Source organism: Mus caroli, unplaced genomic scaffold (assembly GCF_978045245.1).
Source record: "Mus caroli unplaced genomic scaffold, Mus_caroli_1 scaffold_8, whole genome shotgun sequence".
In the NCBI taxonomy this organism is placed as follows: Eukaryota; Metazoa; Chordata; class Mammalia; order Rodentia; family Muridae; genus Mus; species Mus caroli.
This window is the reverse complement of record NW_028227263.1, coordinates 15,644,304-15,649,454: the sequence shown is the minus strand read 5'-3', so window position 1 is coordinate 15,649,454 and position 5,151 is coordinate 15,644,304. Positions and strand designations below refer to the sequence as shown.

The 5,151-nt window shown below is 42.9% G+C and overlaps 1 non-coding gene across 1 annotated transcript; it reads left to right on the top strand.

Moving 5' to 3' along the window:
• The first annotated feature begins 3,492 nt into the window (after positions 1-3,492).
• Positions 3,493-3,601, top strand: LOC115031715 (U6 spliceosomal RNA). Its single transcript, XR_003837368.1, has one exon. It is a non-coding gene; the product is annotated as a U6 spliceosomal RNA (small nuclear RNA).
• Positions 3,602-5,151: the final 1,550 nt, after the last annotated feature.

The following is a 5,151-nucleotide window of genomic DNA, read 5'->3' as shown; positions in this document are numbered from 1 at the left end:
ACATGTGTTCACACAAAGTTTAAAAAACAGTCTCCCTCCATCTGTGCACATGTGCATGGGACAGAGAGCAGCAGTCATTGGGAGGGGCGGAGCTTCAGGTTTGCCTTTTGCAAAGCTGTGTCTCGCCTTGCAAATATGCAGATGTGCAAACAGTTTCTTCACAGACAAAACTGAGTGGAGCTGGGGGCATGTGTAGTGGAGGTGGAGGTATGGATGGTGGGGAGACACGGGTAGTGGTGGGGAAGGGGAGATCTGGATGCGGAGGGGCACAGGTGGGAGGGGGGAATGGGTGGGACAGGTGGTGGCTGGAGCACGCAACAGAGCATTTGGGAAGGTTAAGATGTTGCCTGGTACTTGGCAATTTCTAGTAAATGTGTGCTTAATGTGTTCTGTCTCGTGGAGTCTCTTTTTCCATTATACTGGTTCTAGCTTGTCCTCACCTACCTTACAAGATGACTCATTCCAGAAACAATTCAGGCTGCCTACTCTTCTGTGTGCTCATCCCGTCCACCTGGGCCCACACCCTTCTCTTCTGGAACCTTCCACACACCTGTCTCCTCCAGCGCACCAGAAGGGATGAATCTTTACTCTCGTCCCCAGGGCCTATAGTCACATGCTTCTCTCAATGGTTATTAAGCCATGAGTAATTGTTGCTTTTTTTCCCCCTTCACTAACGTGTTTTTATTGGGGCAAAACTGACATTAGAAGTGAGTCATTTCTAATGCATCACTCAGTGATATTAAGTACATTCACATGGCTGTTCCTCCAGTGCCGTGAATTCTAGAATTGTTCTTCTCTCCTAAATGCTGCCCTATTGCCTCTAAGCAGTCCCTTCCCCTTCCCACATGCCCTCCTTCCTAGAAAATTTTAACCTATGGATTTTAACCTATGGATTTGCCCATCCATGATATTTTATGTAAATGAAGCCATCCCACATGTGACCAGATGTGTCAACACATTGTAGTGTGTATTGGTGCTGTATGCTCTCCTTGGTCAAGTCACATTCCAGGTTATGGGTATGCTACATTTTGTACCATTCATCTCATGATGGGTATGTGGCTGATGTTGTATATAGTGCCACTGTGTGTGTGTGTGTGTGTGTGTGTGTGTGAGAGAGAGAGAGAGAGAGAGAGAGAGAGAGAGAGAGAGAGCGCCTGAGTCTATTTTCAGTTATATGGGATATATCCAGAAGTAGAATTGATAGGTCACAGCCCAATTTTAGGTTTTGCTTTTGAAGAATCCTCTTATTTTTCCCCTTGGTAGCTGTACAATTTTACATTCTCATGAGCAGTACATGAGATTTAATTTGTCCATATCCTTGTCAACATATGTTATTTTCTACTTGCATCATTGCTGTTATTATTATTATTATTATTATTATTATTATTATCATCATTATTATTATTATTATAGCCCTCCAAGTGCGTACGGAGTAGTTTCTTGTGTGGTTTTGATTAGTATTTCTGTAATGATTACATATGTTGAGCATGTCTATGTGTGTGTACACATTAGCCATTTGTGTACCTTCTTTGGGAAAAAGATGTTGGCACTGGGTGTTCTGGGAATCTTACCTTCCAGGTCAGTTCAAGGATGCTCCTCCTATGTGGGTCTTCAGTGCAAGCCACAAGTACACAGCTGGCCCTCTAAGGAGAAGAAATGCTCCACCCACTTTAAAAGTGGGCCCAATAATAGTACACTTTCCCCTAGGAGCTAGGACTTATCTCAGCCCTACATGCCATGTCTATATATCACATGTCTATATATCACATGTCTATATATCACATGTCTATATATCACATGTCTATATATCACATGTCTATATATCACATGTCTATATATCGCATGTCTATATATCACATCGAGGCTTAGAGATCTATGTGAAAGAGGAGGCAGAATAAGAGACAGGGGTGGCAGATGATTTCAAAGAAAGAGACTTTTCCAGACACAACAGGACAGATGTACATACAAACTCCGAGAGACTGTGACAGAGTGCACAAGGCCTGCTCAAGTGACAGCCAGACAAAAATCCCAGCATAGAGGAGGGGAAGTGGCCACAAAGTCTCACCCTAGCCAAGGAGCTATTGGCATTTAATTGCTGCTGGATGAGAAAAAGTCAGTTTCCTTCAATAGAATGATTGTGGGTACACAAACCACTCTCCAGGGCAGGCCCCACACCTGGATGCAGTTGGCCAATAAAAGCAGGCTCCATGTTTTCTTCTGTCTGTCTGTCTGTCTGTCTGTTTGAGAGAAAGAGAGAGAGAGAGAGAGAGCGAGAGAGCATGAAGTTGGATGAGTAAGAAGGTGGGGAAGGATTTGGGAGGAGTCAGAAAGATGAATGAATATAACCAAAGTACATGGTATGAAATTCTTAAGGAATAAATAAAAGTATTATTTTTAATGTACTTAATGAAGGCGTGACCTCAAGATCTGAGTAAAGAGAAAACAAGCGGGACCTGCTAAGGGCAAGAGTTGTAGGAATTGGGTTGCAAAAGATCTCTAGGAAAGAAAAGAACATAGCAGTGGCCACTGTCTGAAACGTAAGGTAACAGAAAATTAATAAGAACAAGGGAAATGGTATATATTTATTTATAAAATGTATATATATAATCTTCTTCCTTAATTCTTATTTATTTTGTTATACGTGTGTATTTGTGTGTAATGAAACCCATTACTTTGTTTGCTAACTTAAAAACTAATTTTAAGACTTTTTTTTAAAGGCAAAACATCCAAAACCTGGAATAAAAAGTAGCTAGCAGAATTTGCTCCCAAGTACACAGTGCCCTGTAGTATCTCTGTCAGATTATCTGCTCATGGGTATAAGAATCAGATCCTGAGTGCACACACTGGGATGTCATGCTAGACACCTGGAAAGACAGCTGTGCACTGGGCATGAAAACGCCAGCCTCAGAGACCTCACACCTGACTCAGGTCCCATTCCTGCTTGGTACCTCTGTGTGCCCCACCTGAATCTGCTCAGAGTCCAGGGATGTCTCTCCTCCCCTGCCTTCTGCTCCCCCTCCTCCTCTCCCTCCTCCTTTTTCCTCTCTTTTTTCTCCTCCTTCTTCTCTGCTTCCCTTTGCCTGTGAGGTTAATGGGAATGTAACATGTGGAAATGAAAACAATATGGAAGTCTCCCAGGATTCTCCTAAAAGACTCAAGCCATCGGATGGAAGGCTGTGGAGTATGGCTCTTCTCTTCTCCCTGCCTTTGCTTACAATTGGCCTCCCACTGTCTTCCACATCCAAGAGTTGGGGCTGAAACACTTGCCTGCTAACTCCATTTTTCCCTTTGCTTGTTTAATTAAATAGCCACAGGGATTTTTCTTTCTTTCTTTCTTTCTTTCTTTCTTTCTTTCTTTTAATTCTCTCTAATGACAGTGAGCTTCAGATCATGACTGTGAATACAAGTGCCCAAGCATATTTGTATTCCTGGGTCACATTACAAATGCTTTTGCAGACACGATCTCTTTTATTCTACTCAAAAGCACACGAGGTGCTCGATTCAACAGCACATACACTAAAATTGGAACGATAAGAGAAGTTAGCATGGCCCCTGTGCAAGGGTGACTGACACGCAAATTCGTGAAGTGTTGCCAGGCAGTGGTGACACACACCTTTAATCCCGGCACTTGGGAGGCAGAGGCAGGCAGATTTCTGAGTTTGAGGCCAGCCTGGTCTACAGAGTTCCAGGACAGTCAGGGCTACACAGAGAAACCCTGTCTCAAAAATAAAATAAAAGAAAAGAAAAGAAAAGAAAGAAAGAAAGAAAAAAGAGAGCACACGAGGTATGTAAAACCAACTCTAGCATAGAGACAGGAAAGGATACAGGGTGAGATGTGGGACTGGAGAAAGGCCTTAGCCACATACCTCAGACCCTCAGAGCTTACATAAACAAATACTGTGGGTGTGGCAGCCCACCTGTAATTCCCAGCACGTAGATCTCACAGCAGACTTGCTATCTGGGCTAATGAAGCAGCAAGAGACAGCAAGCTGAGTATGGGGTCAGCGAGGGAGCCTGTCTCACCAGATAAGACTGAGAGGGGTGGGGGAAGACATCCTGATTAACCTCAGACCTCCACAGCACATACACATGTGTGCCCACTCGCATAAACACACAAACATACATGCAAGTATACCAGAGATACATACATACATGCATGCATGTATACATACTTATACATACATGCATGCATGCATATACACATACACACACATACATATACATGCATACATACATACCTATGCATACATACACATGCATACATATGTAAAAAAATGAGAAAAGAGATGACTTGTCCAAGTTCACACCACTTCAAGGTAACAAAGTCAAGATGGCATCTTAGTCCTTTGGCTTTGAAAGCTGCAAAAAAACACTAACTCACAAGAAGTTATAAGAATAAGTTTTGTATTAATTAGCAAGATCAAGTTGTGCAGCTTCACTATTTCTTTAACAAGCTAAAAATAGTTAATTAAATTTTGATGAATGAAACTCCCTGCCTTAGTTTCCAATGCTCTCAACTTTTTTTAATGTTTAATTTTAGATGCCGATTTCTTGGCAACTAGTCCAAACAAAATTTCAAACCCAAGCTGTACCCTTGATGAAATGACCCCACCCCCTACCCCCCTAAGAATAGGCCATGGGCAAATTGTTCCACATTGTGCTCAATGACCAGGGACACGGCTGGCAGAAAGCACCACAGAAAGTTTTTCTATTTGTCAAGACAGTTTCGTGCTTGCTCCTCGTGGGTTGCTCTTAATAACTCAGTCACGCACTGCTCAGCAGTATATTGCTTCCACAATGCTAATTTAAACCATGTCAGCGTGCTCGCCATGGGACTGACAATGCCAAACAACAACAGCAAAAAGTTCATTCTTCAAATGAAGTGTGTGCTATCCATCTGCAAGCCCTGCCTGAGTTTGCTAAAACTTTTCTTTGTCTCTTTCGTCTTCTTCTTCCTCCTTCCCTCCCGCTTCCCCCACTCAATGTCCACCCTCCCCTCTCATTTCCTCTTCTCTTTCTCTTTCTGTGTCTTTCTGTCTGTCTGTCTGTCTGTCTGTCTGTCTCTCCATCTGTCTACCTGTGTCTCTCTCTGTTTCTCTTTCTGTGTGTGTGGTATGAGTCTCTCTCTCTCTCTCTCTCTCTCTCTCTCTC